Here is a 19,802-nt window from a genome sequence, read left to right as displayed (position 1 = left end):
GGAGACACATAAAAAATATTCACAGAACTTTTTGCAAAGCAGAAAAGTTGGAAATGACACAAATATCCATTAATGAATAAATGGATCAATAATTTTTAATGGCCATCCAATGAAATAGCATATAACAATGAGAATAAGCAAATCACAACTATAGGCAAAACATAGGTAATTCTTAGAAATATAGTAATGAGTGAGAAAAAAGTCATAGGAGACCACACATTGTATAATACAATTTTTACAAATCTTAGAATCAAGTAAACTACTGTTTAATGAACAATATTTCTGAAGAGACAAACATGAAAAAAATCAAAAGGAGCAAAAAAATATTAAATGCACAATTTAAAAGAATCGTAAATTCTGTAAGGGTAGGTGGGGAATGGGACAGAAAATGATACACCAATGCTATCACTATTTTTCTTAGGTGGTTTTGTGAACTCTTGGCTTTCATTATATATTACTGTCTTTATAATTCATGTATATATAATTCATGTATATAGTGCACATTTTTTATATGTAATATATGTTACATGAACAAATAGGAGAGTAGAGGAAGGTGAAGGATGACAACTCTTGGAAAATTCTACTGTTAGGGGAATGGGGAAATAAAGTCATAGTTGCAAGGAGATATGGGTAAATTAAGTTATTTTATAGCTCCAGCCCCCTGGGACTGCTTTCAGCTACCGTGAGACCAGCTGAAAGGGGAAGTCAGATGTTCTGTCTCCTACAGTGGTGACACCTGTAGTATGTTGCCAAAACTAGAAAACTGGGGCCAGAGAGGTCATGCAGGGCTTCAGTGGTTTGCACTTCATGGTTTAATCAGTCCCATGGTCCCTGAAACACTGCTCTCAGCCGGCCCGGCATTAGGGGAGGAATGTGGCCATCTTTGAGGCTCTGTGGCTTTTGTCAGACGTGCATTCATTTAATGTCCGCATTCTGATGTGGTATCTGATGAGAGTATCCCACCCGCATAGGCAGAGGCTGGCAAGCTACCCGTGGCGTATTCGCTATGCCAAAAGTAGTAATGATAGGTCTTATTCCTCTGACCCTGAAAGAGCCTCCAATCGTTGGGCAAGATGAGTAAGGAGAGGCTGCTAAAATCTCAGGTCTAGGAGGAATAGAGATATTACTGGTGCCCGCTCGAGTAAATTGACAAACAACGGGATGACAGTGATACAGTGATACAGTGATTGAGGTATCATTATTTACAACAATATTAATATCAATGTAATGCGACTGTACTACACCCACTACCAGAGTGCCAAACGCCCTTCACCACTATCCCTAGTTCTTCTCACTGCTGATCACAGCTGGCAGCTTCAGTTCTGTTGGCAGAATCTTAAGCAAAGAGTGTAAAAGAATATTTTTAATTGTGAGAGCAATAGGATATCACTGAAATGCCAGAGTTAGGGCTTTAGGGTGAGTTTTTTCATCTCTATAATAATAAAAGTACTGATAAAACGAGTAAAACCAACCATTTCGAAACTCTAGTAAATCACCAAGTGCATAAAAGCAACTAAAAATTATCTATCTAAGGGAAACTAATGACTACGGTAAAAGAGTGAACTCTGATATGTAAACTTGTGGCTATTCCTATCTTCTCTCTATCTCCAGCTCAGTGGTATAGTGGCCAAAATCTGACTAAATTCAAAACAGAGAAATGATTACTTTTAGGAACTGGAGAGATAACAGTGGGTAGGGCACTGGCTCTGCACATGGCCAACCTGGGTTTAATCCCTGGCACCCTACATGGTTTCCTGAGCCCCGTCAAGAGGATTCTTGAGTGCAGAGCTAGGAGTAAACCCTGATGACAGCTGGGTGTGACAAAAAGTGGGGGAGGGGTGCTTGCCTTTTACGAAGGCAAGTTTGATCCCTGGTATCCCATATGGTTTCTTGAGTACTGCCAGAAGTAATTTCAGAGTACAGAGCCAGGAGTATCCCCTGAGCATCATCAGGTGTGGCCCTCCTCCACAAAAGAAGTAAAAAAGAGGGGAGCTACTTTGTCAAGAAACTTAATAGTGGGGAGGCTGAAGCAGGTAGAGCACTTACCTTGAACATGGCTAATTCATGTTCAATCCCCGACATCCCACAGGGTCCTCTGAGCACTGCAGGAATAATTCCTCAGTACAAAGCCAGAAGTAACCCTGAGCATCACCCAGTGTGACTCAAAACCAAGACCAAACAAAAATTAACCTCCAAGAGAAGGAACTTAAAAGGAAATCCTGAAAATGATTACAATCCTAGGGAACTTTGCAAAGCTCTGCTATATCCCGGGGTATCTAAAGGTCTATGCACATATTCAAGCCTATATACATGCCCAAGAAAGAGCTGGAAAAGAAGGCTCAGGTTCTGAACTCACTTCTGGCTGACTGTGAGGCTTTGTACAAACAGAAAGTAAGAGCTAAGTCTGTCTTGTAAAAATGGCTGAAGTCTTCGAAACACAGATTGCTTTGACAAAGGGTGGAAGATACATAGAAAAGGCACTTAAGAAAACCTGAGCAATCATTGGTTTACTACCAGAGTATACTTTCCCAGGTGTGACCACAGGAATCCAGATGTGAAAATAAGAGCAAAAACTAAAATTGAAAAATCAAGCAGAGAACCCAGGAGCAACAAAGAGAAGGGAATATAGAATCTACATGAAGCAATCAAGAAAAGTTACAAAACCAACAGATAATAACAAGGGAAAAGATATCAAAACACACACATCAGAACAACAAATTCTCAGGATTATAGGAGTTTGAGACTATAATTTGTTAGAATAAAGTTTATAAAACATCCAGGTTTTGATCAAAACTTACACAAATAAAAAGTACATATACATATGCAAAGGAAGCAACCCACAGAAGGGCCCATAGAAAATCAAAAGACTTTAAATTAGCACTCACAAAAATTTTCAGAGAGCTAAAATAATCCACATATAAATAATTAAAATATGAGAATGGTATCTTACCAAATAGAATGTTAATAAAGAGGCAAAATACTTTTTAATCACATAGGAAATCTGGAGTTGCAAAGTATATAACAAATTTCTTATATCAAAGGATATAACAAATTTCATTTAGAGAAACTAAACAACAAATTTGATCTAGCAGAAATGAGAAAGAAAAAAATTTAAAGAAATAGGGACAGGGAGACAGACAAAGTGTAAGCAACATGCCTTGCAAGGACCCAAATTTTATCTTAGTTCTGCCTTACTCCTCCAATTACTGCTGCCAGTGTATCTCCTGAGCCCCAAATGACTGTTGGACATGGCCCTAGTGGAACCTGAGCACCGCTGGGGTGGCCCTGGTAGGCCCCAGGATCATATGAGTTGAGCAGCTCATTGTCAAAATGAAGAAGTGCTGGTGCCTTGGTGGTATAGTGGTGAGCATAGCTGTCTTCCAAACAGTTAACCCGGGTTCAATTCCCAGTCAACGCACCAACACCTCTCCATTTTGTTTTTGAAGTGTAGTTGCTGATGCCCTCAATTTTTATGTAGATTTAATGCAATCCTTATAAAAATTACAAATAATTTTCCTTAGAAATTGTTGAACTGATACTGAAAATTCATGTGGAAATGCAAGAGACTCAGAACAGCCAAAAAAGTCTTGAAAAATAATAAATTTGGATGGCCCCAGTCTATTTCAACAGTTACTACAGTAAGTTAGGGAAGGGAATACTTGGCCAATAGTGGAGAAGAAAAGTTCTTGGGACACACAAATGAATCTTGGGCCCGAGCAACTTGTGGCAGAGATGGCCCAGGACTTTCCAATAGGCCCTCTCTACTGGGCTGCTCCAGACGGGGGCAGGTGTTATCCCCCCAGCTGCCCTTAAAGAGCTCCAGCAGTTGCCATTTTCTAGAAACCAGCGAGAAGCACCAGGGACAAGTTGTGATGATGGCAAATCCTAAGTCTTGCGGGACGGGGAGGAATGGGCCCTCCTTCCCCCCGCCCCGATGGGACACCAAGATGATGCTACATTCGCCCACCATCTACTTAAGCTCCCACGTGGCCATAATCCAGAGACACACAAACGAATCTCGGACCCGAGCAACTTGCTGCAGTGATTTCTTCAGACCCTAATTCTTTTAAATCTTAGAATTCCTAGACATTATATTATATCCATAACAAGCAATATAAAACACATGTCTAGCATTGCATTTTCGGCAGATATGAGGAGTGGTAGGACTGGTCTCGAAATATCCAAGGTAACTAAAGTAGAGAAAGAATATTTTGCAAATTGATTGCCACACATGCAGGGGGAGGTGTGGAATGGGGGGTATACTGGGGACTTTGGTGGTGGAAAACATGCACTGGTGAAGGGATGGGTGTTTGATGACTGTATGATTGAAGTTCAAACATGAAATTTTTGTTACTGTACCTCACAGTGAATTAATAAAAAAAGAAAGAAAAGTTCTTGCCACAGAGGCAGGTTGCAGGGTGGAAGGGAAACTGAGGATATTGGTGGATGGTAGTGGAGACTGGTGAATGCATGGGTGTTGAAACTCAATCATAAATATGTTGTAGCTTGTTATAATATGTTGTAATTCACCGTTACTCAATTGAAGTTCAATTTTAAAAGAGTGTGGTATGATATAATGGCAGACATAAGTCAATGAAAGAGAACTGAGGACTCAGAATGTAATCTTTGCATTTACGGAGTATGGTCAATTTACTGGAGAAGGGAGTCAGCTACACCTAATTTTTTTCAGGAGCTATAACTGACTTGCTGATCAGGAGTGATCCCTAGTGGTGTTCAGGGGACCATATGTAATGCCAAGGATTTGATCTAGGGTCCACTGTACCATTTCTCAGGCTTCAGTTCTAATGACTTTGGTCAGTTTTTCTTTCTTTTGATTTTGGATCACACCCGTCAGTGCTCAGGGCTGACTCCTAGCTTTGCCCTCGGGGATCACTCCTGGTGGTGCTCAGGGGACCATATGGGGGATCAAACCCAAGTCAGTCCCATGCAAGGTAATACACCTTGCCTTGCTGTCTTATCTCTCCATCCCTGAAAGAATATTCTTTCTATGGAAGATTCCAGGACAAGTATTCATCCACATGCGGAAGAAATTTGGACCCTGACTCCATAATGCAAGCAAAATTTATCTCAAAAATACACCACTGACTCAAAAGTTATAGTTAAAGTAATATAATTTCTAGGAAAAAAGATAAGGATAAAATTTTGTGATCTTGAGGTTGAAAATTAGCAGGTAGAGTGTTTGCCTTGCATACAGCCAACCCAGGTTCAATCCACAACATCCCATATACTCCCCTGAGCACTGTTAGGAGTGATCCATGAGCACGGAGCCAGAAGTAACCACTGAGCATCACTGGGTCTGGCCCCAAACAAAATTTAAAAAATTAAAAGCTTGTGTGATCTTTGGTTAGGAAATGACGTAAAGAATACATACATAAAGAATTCAAGTGACAAAATAAAGGACAGACTTCACCCAAATTATAAACTTCTGTGCATCAAGTTCAACCCACAGAATGGGAAACAATATTTGTAAAGCATTCTGGACTTAAATCCAGAATACATAAGAAAAACCTACACCTCAACAATAAGACAAATAATATAATTTAAGTCAGTGCTTGGGGGAACATAGATGGACTGTATAGGATGCTGGGGATGGAACCAGGTTTGGCTGCATGCAAGGCAAGCACCTTACCCTCTGTGCAATCTGCCCTACTCCAGTAAAGCAATTTTTGCAAATGGGTTGGTCCTCAAAAAATTAAAAATAGCATTGGGGACATGGCTCAAAGTGTAAAGGGCTGAAGTGTGAGATCCTTGTTTTTTTTGGGGGGGTGGGGCACTGGGCCACATCCAGCAATGCTCAAGGGTTAGTCCTGGCTCTCCCATTAGGAATTACTCCAGGCAGTGCACAAGACGCATACAGGATATGGGGATGGAACCTGGGTTCACCACACGTAAGGAAAGTGCCCTACCCACTAAACTATCTCGCCAACCCCCTGAAACTGGTTGGTTTTTATTTAATACTTTACTATATTGAGAAGCTAGAAGCATGGTCTGCCTAACCTCTACTTCTCTAAAACTGATGTATAAAATTGTATAGCTATTTACAAAGTTGTATATACATATCTGTAAAAGAAAAAAGAATAAAGAGGGGGCAGAGGTTTTTTTAAATTACGTGTTTGTTTTTAATTTCGTTTTGTTTGGGGGCCACACTCAGCAGTGCTCAGGACTTACTTCTGGCTCTGCACTCCTGTGGACTCAGGGGACCACAGGTGGGGCTAGGAATTGAACCCATACCAGTTGTATGCAAGGCAAATGCCCTACCCACTGTACTATCCCTCCAGCATTCTTGATTTTTGCACTATAATTAATCACTTATCAATTTACTGTGGAAACAAGTTTCAGGCTTGATAGGTATGTCATAAACTGCAATGGATAGTCTGAATATAAAACTATACTTTGTTGAATATTTTAACAACCAGAATGATCACATTTTACTTTCATAAAGGTGTTTGTTTTTTTAAGAAATAGCATTGACTAAAAATTGGCAAATTATAAAATAAGCCATCATTTCAGCCTCCTGTTTTAAATTCCTTAAAAAACACCTAAGAGGGGCTGGAGCGATAGCACAGTGGGTAGGGCGTTTGCCTTGCACGGACCAAACCCGGGTTCAATTCCCAGCATCCCATATGGTCCCCCCGAGCACCACAGGAGTGATTCCTGAGTGCATAAGCTAGGAGTAACCCCTGTGCATCGCTGGGTGTGAACCAAGAAGCAAAACAAACAAACAAACAAACAAAAACAAAAAAAACCTAAGAGGCTACAGAGAGAGTTTAAAGGGCTGAACTGCATGCTTTGCATGCTGAAGCCCAGGGTTCAATCCCTAGCAGTGCATGACCCATCTGAGCACCACGTCAGGAGTAGCTACTGAACACAGCCAGGCATGGTCCAAAATAAAACAAATAAATAAATTACATGGTAGTAAGTTAGAATAATCTCTAAGGTAACTACAGAGTGGACTAGAAGGGGAGATGGGTTATATTGGTTCAGTTTAAATTACAATTAGCTTATAGTTTCCGTAACTATTACAGTATGGACTTGGGGGAAGGGTTTTGGGGTCACACCTGGTGGTGCTCAGGGGTTACTCCCAACTCAGTTCTCAGAGGTTGTTGTTCCAGCTGTTATTGGGGGACAATGTGGTGATAGAAAAGGAGTTATGATGTCTTTTTAATCTCTTTTTTCAAAAGTATCAAAGTAGAATTTATTCAAGCTAAAGAAATAAAGGTATAAGGTTTTATTTTTAAGTTTTTATTGATTTTATTCTATGGTTTACAATACTATTAATAATCATTTCTCTATTAGTGGGTAAAATGCTTGCCTTGCACGCAGCTAACCCGGGTTCAATCCTTCAATCCCTGGCATCCCACACGGTCCCCTGAGCTTGCCAGGAGTGATTCCTGAGTACAGAACCAGAAGAAACCCCAGAGCACCACCGAGTGCAGCCAAAAGAATAAAATAAAAAATAATGGTTTCTCCTGCACATAATTTCAACACCATTCTTTTCTTAGAAGAGAAGCAAATTCTGCATAGAATGATTTTGGATATAGCTTTGTGATTAAGAATAAATTAAAGGAGCAATAGTACAGTGGGTAGGGCATTTGCCTTGCATGTGGCTGACCAGGGTTCAAATCTTGGCATCCCATCTTCAAGCATTGCCAGAAATAATTTCTGAGTGCAGAAACAGGAGCAACTCCTGAGCATCACCGGGTGTGACCCAAAAAGCCAAAAAAATACCCAAAATATAAAGAATGAATTAAAGCAAATGGAATATTTGTACTTTTTAGGCCAATTTTGTTTAAATTTTGTATATTCTGTTTAAAATCTAATAAAATTAGGGACAACAAGCAACTGGCAGGGGCTTGGGAGTTACTCCTTGAGAGTTAAGATTATCACTACTATGAAATAGAGCATATGAACAAAGATTAATTTTTGCCACCTGCAACATTTATAAACACATTATATATCTGGTATATTATTTAGAGATAAAATTAATTAATTAAAGATCCTTTTTTTGGGTTGGTCTCAGTTGCAGTTTATTCCATTCCCATCTCCATTCTCCTCTGATTCTCCTCCTGCTTCTTCCTCCCCATGCTACTTCATACTCTGGATCTGGATCTAGATCTGGATCCCCCCAGTCCACTCTTACAGCCTCATTAAATCCCAAAGCATGAGGGGTGGGATCTTACACATAGGTGTGGTCACAATCAATAGGGGTTAAAGATCCTTTTTGATATTCACATCAAGAAGATATTTTCTGGAGAACATATTTAATTATACAAGGTGAATTTTTGTGTTAAAAGTTTTAGAAAATATAACTGCAACAGAAACAGGTTTTTCTTGGTATAGAACATTTTGCAGAGTTAAAAATCAAAGAACTTATTGAGTATAAAGAGTAAAATAATTAAGAAATCATGTGTGTTTATTTTCAGGTTATGATATGACCAATTCCAAGAGCTTTTGTTATATTTAATTATAAGTTAAAAAGAATTATTATACTTTAATTCACATTCACAATAATGTTAACATTTGTGATTTTGATGTATATGGTTACCATGCCTTACCACCATCAAAGTGCCCAATATATTTCATCATTCTCCACTGACCACTCTCACTACAACCCCCTGCTTGATATATACTTAGTTCTGTAATCCAGGACCAACAGTTTGTTATCATACAATATTGCCCATTCTCATTTTGTTTCTCTGTTTCCACAGATTAGTGAAATTATTTATTTTTTTATTTTTATTATTTTTTTAAATTTTTTTATTGAGTCACCATGTGGAAAGTTACAAAGTTTTCAGGTTTAAATCTCAGTTATACAATGCTCGAATACTCATCCCTTCACCAGTGCACATATTCCACCACCAAGAATCCCAGTATAGCTCCACCCCGCACTCCCACACCCCTAACCCCCCCACACCCCTAGCCCCCCACCCTTAGCCCCCCCGCCTGTGTAACTAATAAATTTTAGTGAAATTATTTATAACTTCTATTTTATCTTATTTGTAAACATCCTTTTGTAAAGGTTTTTTGTTTGGGGGCCACACCCAGCAGTGCTCGGGGCTTACTCCTGGCTCTGTGTTCAGGGATCACTCCTGACGGGGCTTAGGGTACCATATGTGGTGTTCAGAATTGAATTCAGGACAGCAGTATGCAAGGCAAGTGGTTTACCTGCTGTATTATCTCTCCAGTTTTGAAGGTGCTTTATGAAAAGAGAAAGACATGGTTACGACATATTGAACAAAGAATCAAATAATTGCCTTAATATTTAATACTTAACAACCAGCCATTCTTAACGAGTTGAATTCTATAATATCCCATCTTCAAATTTTATTAAATGGAGGTTGATGAGTATAAGGGGAAGTGAATAGCCCTTATTATTTTCTTAATTTATTTATTTTTTGCTTTTGGGGTCACACCTGGCAATGCTCAGGAGCTACTTCTAGCTCTGCACTCAGGAATTACTCCTGGCATTGCTTGAGGACCAATTGGGATCCCAGGGATAGAACCCCGTTGTGCAAGGCAAACGTCCTACCCACTGCACTACTGCTCTGGCCCTGCCTTTATTAATTTGTTCGGGGGCAATACAAGACACTGCTCAGGGCTTACCCAAGGTCACCCTGGGGTACCCGGGAGATCACATGGGGTGCCAAGTATTGAACCCGGCTTGGCTTTGTGCCTTGGCAGTGCTCAAGGGATCATACGCAATGATGGAGAATGGACAAAGATTAGCTGCATGAAAAGCAAGTGCCTTAATCACGATACTATCTCTCCAGCCCTGTGTAACCGGATAAATTGATTTTGCTATTGGAGATGAGTAATAGCTGTTCAATATTAGTAAAGAAAACAGCTAAAATTGTTCATGAAAATGCACACATGTTGCATAAGTATTACCCATGTGTGTTTGTGCGTGTAGTGCCTAGGAAGTCCTGCTCCTCTGCTAAAAATGGCTTGTGTCTCGAGAGTACACAGTCCAGCTCCTGTTGCACCTCAGCTTGTCTATTTCTTCTTCTTTGTTCTTTTTTTTTCTTTTTGGGTCACACCTGGCGATGCACAGGGGTTACTCCTGGCTCATGCACTCAGGAAATACCCCTGGCGGTGCTCAGGGGACCATATGGGATGCTGGGAATCAAACCCGGTTCGGCCGCGTGCAAGGCAAATACCCTACCCACTGTGCTATCTCTCCAGCTCCTTCTTTGTTCTTTTGAATACAAGTTTTTCTTTACTGCCAAATTTTAGTGTTGGGAAGCAGATTGATGTGTCAAACATTTGAAGCAATTAATCTTTGTGTTTCTTTTTAATTAAAAATAGTTTTTTAATTGAAAAAACCCACTTAAATAGTTATAATAATTTACTTTTAATATTTCTAGCAATGTCATTCTGTACGAGCACAGTAAGATATATATCAGACTTAAAGTTTGGTTCTCCCTGAGGACATTCACTATTGCAAACTACAACATCCAACAGGAGAGAGAACAAAAAGGAATGCCCTGTTGTAGAGGCAGGGTGGGGTGGTGGGGGATGGGGTGGTGGGTGGTGGGAGGGATAATGGGATCATTGGTGGAGGAGAATGGGCACCAGTGGAGGGATGTAAACTAAATACAAACATGAAAGTTCACAAGTTTGTAACTGTACCCCATGGTGATTCACAAATAAAAATAAAAAAAAATACAGAAGACACAGGAGAAGAAGCTGAGAGAGAAGACACAGAAGCAAGAGAGAAGACACAGAAGCAGAGACAGAGAGAGGTCAGAAGAGACCAGAGGAGAGACTACAGAGACAGAGACAGAGATAAGGAGACAGACAGGAGAGTACAGAGGCACACACAGAAGTGGACCACAAAGGAGGAGCCATCCTGATCCGGTCCATACACAGCAGCTCGAGAGCACCGAATGCAAGCAGCGCACGTAAGAGAGAACACCACCCTGAGAGTCCGTGAACAACACATCACACATATCATCACACCCTCCCGCGTGTATTTTTTTTGTATTTTTTACAGCATGTATGTCAGATATGTGCATGTATGTGAGGTGTATTTTATGTATGTTGTATGCATGCACGTGTTTCACTTGTGTCATATGTATATGTATGTAAATGGTTCACATGTTTTATATTGTGGGTGCATGCATGTGTGTTTGATATGTGTTGTGTGTATTGTATGTGAGGTGTGCGCATGTGTGTTGTATGCATGCATTTGCAATGTGAGATGTACTGTCTGTAATATGCGTTGTATGTGCTGGCAGAACTGGACAGCTACATGCAAAAAATGGGCTCAGACCTCTACCTAACACCATGCACAAAAGTCAGATCAAAGGGGATTAAAGACCTCAACATCAGACCAGAATCCATAAGGTACATTGAAGACAAGGTCGGCAAAATCCTCCAAGACATTGAAGTTAAAGCTATCTTCAAGGATGAAATGCCATTGACTAAGCAAGTAGAAACAGAGATAAACAAATGGGACTATTTTAAAACAAGAAGCTTCTGCACCTCAAAGGAGACAGAGACCAGATTACAAAGACAGCCTACAGAATAGGAAAGGCTATTTACCCAATACCCTTCTGATAAGGGGTTGATATCAGGGATATACGAGGCACTGGTTGAACTCTACAAGAAGAAAACATCCAATCCCACCAGAAAATGGGGCAATGAAGTGAACAGAAACTTTCTCAAAGAAGAAATCTGAATGGACAAAAGGCACATGAAAAAAATATTCTACACCACTACAATCAGAGAGATTCAGATCAAAACAACAACGTGGTATCATCTCACTACACAGAGACTGGCACACATCCAAAAGAACAAAAGTAACTGGTGTTGGCATGGATATAGGAAGAAAATGACTCTCCTTCTCTGCTGGTGGGAATGCAGACTGGTTCAGCCTTTTTGGAAAACAATATAGACCTTTCTCCAAAAACTAGAAATTGAGGTCCCGGGCTGGAGCGATAGCATAGCGGGTAGGGCGTTTGCCTTGCACGCGGCCGACCCGGGTTCGATCCCCGGCATCCCATATGGTCCCCCAAGCACCGCCAGGAGTAATTCCTGAGTGCAAAGCCAGGAGTAACCCCTGAGCATCGCTGGGTTTGACCCAAAAAGCAAAAAAAAAAAAAAATAAAAGAAATTGAGCTCCCATTTAGCCCAGCAATATCACTTCTGGGAATATATCCTGAAGATGCAAAAAAGTACAGTAGAAATGACATCTGCACTTGTATGTTTTATTGCAGCATAATTTTTTAATTTTTAAAATTTTTATTTATTTATATATTAAATTTTTTTTAATTAGTGAATCACCGTGAGTTACAGTTACAGACTTACAACCTTTCGTGCTTGCATTTCAGTCATACAATGATTGAGTACCCATATCTCCACCAGTGCCCATTTTCCGCCACCAATAGTCCCAGCATCCCTCCCACCCCACCCTATCCCCCCATCCCCTCGTCCTCCTCCACCCCACCCCACCCTTTTGATCTCTCTCTCTCTCTCTCTCTCTCTCTCTCTCTCTCTCTCTCTCTCTCTCTCTCTCTCCTTTTGGGCGTTGTGGTTTGCAATAGAGGTATTGAGTGGCCATCATATTCGGTCTACAGTCTACTGTCAGTCCGCATCTCCCATCCTGAGAAAGCCCTCCTAGCACCCTTTATTTGGTGTTCCCTTCTCTATCTGAGCTACCTTTCCCCCCAACATGTGAGGGCAGGCTTCTAAGCTGTGGAGTAATCCTCCTGTTACTTATCTCTACATATTCTTGGGTGTTAGTCTCCCATTCTGTAACCTTATATTCCACAATAGTGCAGCACTATTTACAATAGCCAGAATCTGGAAAAAAAACCCAAGTGCCTGAGAACAGATGACTGGCTAAAGAAACTTTGGTATATCTACACAATGGAATACTATGCAGCTATTAGAAAAGATGATACCATGAAATTTGCAGATAATTGAATCAACATGGAGTGTATCATGCTAAGCGAAATGATTCAGAAAGAGCGGGGCAGACACTGAATGACTGCACCCATTTGTGGAACATAAAGTAAACATAATAGGAGAATAACACCAAAGAATAGTAGAGATAAGGGCCAGGAGAATTGCTCCACAGCTTGGAAGCCAATCTCACGTTGCTGGAGTTAAAATCAAGTGTAATGGAGAAGAGACCACTAAGATGGTTGGAGGGATCACTCAGGATGGATGGTAAATGTGTGCTGAAAGTAGACTATGGACCAAACATGATGGCTGCTTAGTGCCTATGTTGCAAACCATAACACCCAAAAGGAAAAGGAGAGAGAGAGAGTAAGAAAGAATGTGTCTGTCACAGAGGCAGGGGGTGGGAAGGGATGGGATGGGTGAGAGGGACAATGGGAACATTGGTGGTGGAGAATGGGCACTGGTTGAGTGATAAGTACTCGAACATTATTTGATTGAAATGTAATGACGAAAATTTGTAAGTCTGTTACTGTATCTCACAGGGATTCATTAAAATAAAAAAAAGAATAGTCTGCTGTAGGAGTATTAAAGGATTATTAGAGTTGAGGTACTGAGAGGTAATAGGCTAAAAGAATAGAAGACTCTGGTTGGGTAGCAAGACGTTTGATACAGATTATGGGGGTGATATAGTTACAGGTACTGATTATAAGAAGGGTAAAACTGTTGGGGTGGGTGACTGAGGTGGGGCTGAAAGGCAAGAGCACTGAAAGAGAGCATATCACAAACTTGAAATACAAGAATATTAAAATCACCAAGAAATAGAACTAGGCAATGTTCGAGTGGACTAGTAGCTATATTATTCTGGGAACAAAAAGTGATGGGAACAGATATGTGTGTGTTTCTGTACATAACTGCAACACAGATGAGTGATGGTATAGTCCAATGATAAGTAGTATGTTTGGTATTGACATATTCTTAACATATGTCTCCACAAATTACATATTACAAAAGAAAAAAGGAATAACTACAGAGGAGGAACCTGGCAGATACCAACTTAAACAAATAGTCAAAGTAAAGAACCAATATGGAACAAAGTGATATAATGTGTCTCCTGATACATCTCTTCTGCACCACTTAACAAAATTATATAACCTCATTCTGATCACAGGGGAATACCAGACAAGTTGGAATTCTATAAAATAACTGCCCAGGACTCTTCAAAATTGTCAATGTCATGAAGCCTAAAAACACTGTCCCAGAATTGGAAGAGCCTAAGGAGACAGGAAAAAAATGAAATATGGAGTCCCAGATTAGATCCTATAAGAGGAAAATTATGTTAATAAAAAAACTGATGAAATTTGAATGTTATATATTTCATTTGTAGTACTATGCCAATGTTAAGCTGTCAATTTTAATAGCTGAATTGTTATATGTTTTCTTAACATTTGGGGAATCTGAGTGAAGGATATATAGAAATTTTGGTATTCTCTAATATATCTGAAATTACTTTAAATATTTTAGTTCATTTTTGTTTGTTTTGGGGACACACCTGGCCATGCTCAGGGCTCACTCCTGGCTCTATGCTCAGTGATTACTTCTGGTGGGGCTAGGGGACCATATTGGGTACTAGGGAATCAAACCTGGGTCAGTCACATGCAAGGTAATGCCTTACTCACTGCACTATCAAGCCAGCCCCAAAATGTTTTTTGTTGTTGTTTGGAAGCCACACCCAGAAGTGCTCAGGAATTACTACTGGTGGGCTCAGGGGACCATACAGGATGCAAGGCAAGCACTCTACCTGCTGTATTATGTCTCTGGCCCCTCAAACTGTTTTCTTAATTCTTGTTGCTGCTGTTGTTGTTTTGGGGACACATCTAGCAGTGCTTTAGGCATACTTCGGGCTTTTCATTCAGGAATTACTGGTGCTGTGCTCGGGTAACCATATGGGATGCTGAGCATCAAACCCAGGTCAACTGCATGCAAGGAAAGTGCCCAGCCTGCTGTATTATCATTCCAGCCTGTTCTTTTGTTTTAATTCTTAAAGGTTGTTTAAGGAGGATGGAGAGAAAATGTTTGGGAAGGGAAATTCAAATGTGGCAACTACTTTCATTCATTTATTCAATCAATAAACACTTATTGAGAAAGCCTACTATATGCCAAGCCTCATCTTAGATAATAACAAAAATCTCTGGGACTGGGGAGTTATCTTAAGCGGTAGAGCACATACTTAGATCCCCAGTACTGCTGGTGTAGTCTTCATGGTCCCTAAGGACTGCACCACTGAACTGAAGCATAGCTGGTATTAGCTCTGAGCTCCCAACACCACTGGGTATGGCTGATAAAAATCCATGACTTGGGAGTCAGAGTGATAACCACAGAACGCAGGGCACTGTGGTTTGATCCCCAGGTTTGTCCCCCAAATTCTGCCAGGAGTGATCCCTGGGCACAGAGTCAGGTAGTAAGCCCAGAGCACTGCCAGGTGTTACCTCAATTTTTTTTTAAATCCATGATTTTCTGGAGCTTACAATCGAATTGAGAGTCATATGATTCACATTAATAATAGGAAATATATAAATTATTGGGGGCTGGCAAGATATAGCACAATGGCCTGGAGCACATGAATTGCATGCAGGAATCCCAGGTTCAATCCCCGGTATTGCATTGTCAGTCCCCTGAGCACCACCAGGGGTGACCTCCAAGCTTCAACCCAGAATGACCCCTGAGCATCACCAGTCTAGCTTAAATATTTTTTTCCATGATGTGAGGTGAGAGGTACTTTGGGGAAAAATTAGAGTAGGGCAAGTGGTAGGGAAGAGCTACAATTTTAAACAGGGTGGTGAGATAGGTTTCATTAATAAAGTGACATGAGTAGAGGCCCACCTTAGACATGAATGAGCCTGTGGAGAGTGAAGGAAAAGTATTCTAGGTACAAGAGGTAGACACGTACAAACCACTGAGGTGGACGTAAACTAGTAAGTTCAAGAAATAAAAAGAGAAAAAAATAAAAGGAGGTTATAATTATGGAACACAATAGGCAGGTTGGGAGAGTGGTTTAAGACATGGCTAGGCTATGGGGAGTAGATGGTGGATTTTAGTACACACTGACTTCTAAAAATGCAGCCACAGAAACTGGGGGGATACTGTACTTTTCTCTAAATAAAACATTTTTGAACTTTATGAAAAATTGTTCACCATTTAGGATATCTCACTGACATATTATTTCTTAGTCACCATCAACACATATGTAGCTGTGATAATTCTGGTTACAGGAAACAAATGTGCAAGACTGTAGCATTATGTCTGCTAATGGAGCTATGTCCTTGTCTTAACATACTGAAACTCGTATTGTTTTACTAATTACTCTTCCTTTAACTTCTCTCCTATGCTACAGGTTATAGAATTGTTATTTTTGGAATTATGTATGAACACATATTATTTATATTGACAGTGACAGTGACGTAAATATACACATTTTATCTATTATTTCAGAGGGGAGAAGGAGCATTGAAAATATAAAAGTAGAATGTTGGATCCAATAAGTATGACAACCACTAAGGCATTATGGGAAAAGGAAGAAGTTTTCAGAAGTCATAGTGAGAATGGAGGGTATTTGCTGTTAATAAAAAGGGATTTCTAGAAGGTCTGGTCAAAGGATTTCATAATGGGGACAGAAAAGAATACCCCCAGGGATATATGGGGTGTAACTAGGAAACCTTTGGTGTGTGGTGACCAACAGGATACAGGGTAAAAGTCCTCATTCACTGTTCTCATCTTACTTGCTCCCCACCCTGTAAGGAAAGGGGTGTGTATCTCTGGAACATAGCATGCTAGGGGACAAAGAGGTTTCTCTCTTTAATGAGACCAGAAACAGCCTAAGGCCACTCTCCATTTTTTGAGGCACAGAAAAATCCGGAGCACCAGGTATAAACAATGCATCTCTAACCTGTTTAGGAAAAAAAAGAGACAAGTAGAGGAAAAACAGTAACAGAAATATGCAATGGGGCTGAAAAGATACTGCAGGGCACTTGCCTTGCACGTGGGTGACCAGGGTTCCTGGACTGACCCCTGAGTGCAGAGCCAGGAATAAGCCCTGAGCACAGTTGAGTGTGGCCCAAAACACAAAACAAAAATCAATCAATCAATCAATCAATCAAACAAACCAACAAACAAACAAAAAAAACCCCAAAAACAGAGATAAGCGCTTGTGGCAGGAAGAATCAGAGACAGGCAGAGAGAAAACAAAGCCAAAGACCAAAAGAGATAACATTATTTTCAATCATGACAGTCATTAGTGAAAATTCTCTAAGGGTCATGCACTGGGCAAAATTATGTTTGTGTATTGTCCGAGATGGAGAGTGTTAGTTATCCATTTGACAGAGGAGAAAACTGAGGCCCCATATGAGTGAAGCAGATGGCTCAAGGTTTTATGGTAAGTGTCAGTTGGTAGGGTCAGGATTTCGCTTCCAGGTCTAGGCTGTCTGGGGCTGGGAGACAGAAGAACAGAAAAAATGGAGGTAGAGACTAAGAGGGAGATGGGACAGAGGGATGGAGACATACATACGCACGCAGATGATCACGTGAACCGCAGACCTGCACAGAACCGCTTCCCAGGGAGGGGCAAGTGCAGGGGCGGGAGGCACAGACGGGGGCTGTAAGCTGGGTACTCACCTGATTGCCAGCTGGGCCCGCAGGTGCACTCGCCCGCAGGATCCTCGAACCCTCTGACCTAGGGTAGAGAGGCCACCTAGGTAAAAGCCCGCCCAAACCCCACCCCTCACGCGCTCTGAACGATCTCTCTCCCACCCCCTCAGGACCCCCACCCGAGTCCTTTTAAAGCGTCTCACCGGGCACCTTCAGCTGTCCACGCACTCGCCGCCGCCTGAGGTTCGATTGGCAACTGGATCTCGCAAATAAGCAGGATGCCTCCCTCAGGCTGCCGGAGCGCTAGCGGGGTCGCAGGCCCCGCCTCTCCGGGCCGCTCCCGGCTCCCATTGGAGGACTGCCTCTTCTGCCCAGCCGGGATTGGCTAGACATGGAAACTCTTTATTTTTATCCCCCCGCCCCCCAAGGGGTTCTTGACTGCAGAAAACTCCACCCCTTCAGGGGTCTTTGATTGGTTTACCAGCCGAGCCCACCCGCTGATAGAATTGGCCAGAAAAGAAGTAGGCATCGCTCTTTGCCAGGATTTCCAGAAAGAGCTTTGGAGACGAAGCTGAGAACACGCAGGCGCGAAGCCCCAAAGCGAGGCCTGGCGTGATTCACTGAAGAATTTGAGATCCGGGACTTGCAGATGTCTTACTCTCTGTGAGCCATTTTGTGTAAGCCGTTGCTCTGCAAGGAGGCACGACTCTCTCCTCAATTTATTGCCGCTCTTCCCCTCGCCGGCAGGGATCTCTAAGCAAGGTTTCTCTCCTTCAAAGTGAGGACAGTTCGTAATTACACCCAACAGCCCCAGCTACTAAGACATTGGTCAGGTGACAACAGCGCTGGGAGCTTCAATTTAACCATCTGTGAAATGGGAAATTTGAAACTTTCCTGATAATGTTGTGGGGGTTTAAATGACAGCGTATACTCCAAGACATCATACAATCAGTGTTGAACTAGGTACCCAGATTCTAGTAATAATAATAAGAAAAATACAGATCAAAATTCTATATGTTTACAATGTGCCAGGTATGGGGCTAAAGACTTTGCGGTGCTTTTTCTGCTCAGAATCAACTTAGAGTGATATTCCATCTCATTTTCTCTAATAATAGCAACTCCAGGAGTCTTCAGAGAAGGAAGATATCATCTAAAAGGACTCTGGAAAGCAGAAAAGCTTGAGTTAGGTCTTTAAAGAAGGAAAAAAAATTGAATAGTATGCTGGATGGAGGAATGAGTTGAGCAGGTCAGTTCAATGAAAATATAATGCAAAACACGAATACGTATAATGAAAATTCTTTTTTTTTTTTTGCCTTTTGGGTCACACCCAGCAATGCACAGGGGTCATTCCTGGCTCATGCACTCAGGAATTACCCCTGGCGGTGCTCAGGGGACCATATGGGATGCTGGGATTCAAACCCGGGTCGGCCGCTTGCAAGGCAAGCACTCTAGCCGCTGTGCTATCGCTCCAGCCCCGTATAATGAAAATTCTAATAGCTACATTTTTGTCATCTCAGCGACACTTTTATTAAAACAGAAAATGTATTTTAAAAATTGAAAAAAAATGATAGCATCTTAAAAATTGCCTAGCCCATAAAGATGGACTCTATGTAAAAAAAAATCACAAAATATATAATCATAAAGGGGAATCTCCCCTCCCTATTCTTATCTATCTCATCGTTCAGCCTGCAAGAACTATGTCTCAGAGAGGCAAATGGATTGACTTGAGGTCACACAGCAATAAAATCCAGAAGTAAATCTAGGCTTCTGTGTTTTAAACAAATGCTGTTTAGGAAAGAAGGAGGAACAAAAAGGGGGTTATAAATTTGGATTCACAGATTCCCAGCCATGCTTCCAGTATTTATTTTTTTCCAGTATTTTAAAAGCTCTCATAGAATAGACATATTTTGCAACAAGATAATTCCAATTAATTTAGTAGATACTTCTCAAAGAGATGGAGCATAACTTCCTACCCCTAATCATGGACTACCCTTAGTGCCTTCCTTTCAAGGACTACAATATGGAAGAAAGGAGAAATTTGACAATAGAGAAACTGAACATATACTACCTCAGCTAGGTGACTAAGGTTAATATCAGCAGTGATGAGGCATATTGATAACACATTCCCTTGATGTAACCTGATGAAAATGGCACTTTATTTCTATGATCTTGCTTCCCAAATCTATATCCTCTAATGCAACCATGGAAATTGAGAGGTAAGCTAAAAAACACTT

At 41.0% G+C, this 19,802-nt stretch overlaps 1 protein-coding gene across 2 annotated transcripts in view; it reads right to left on the bottom strand.

Annotated features, from left to right (window-relative positions):
- The window catches only part of KANTR (KANTR integral membrane protein), a 31,947-nt gene extending 14,048 nt beyond the window's left edge, over window positions 1-17,899 (bottom strand). For both annotated transcript variants that reach the window (XM_055122847.1, XM_055122848.1), the window contains exons 1-2: window positions 17,772-17,899; window positions 17,596-17,653 (exon numbers count right to left, since the gene is read on the bottom strand). The gene's annotated coding sequence lies outside the window, so the exon portion shown is untranslated. The remainder of the gene's footprint in view (window positions 1-17,595; window positions 17,654-17,771) is intronic.
- Window positions 17,900-19,802: the final 1,903 nt, after the last annotated feature.

This window comes from Sorex araneus, chromosome X, assembly GCF_027595985.1.
Source record: "Sorex araneus isolate mSorAra2 chromosome X, mSorAra2.pri, whole genome shotgun sequence".
NCBI lineage: Eukaryota > Metazoa > Chordata > Mammalia > Eulipotyphla > Soricidae > Sorex > Sorex araneus.
This window is presented reverse-complemented; position numbering and strand designations above follow the sequence as displayed.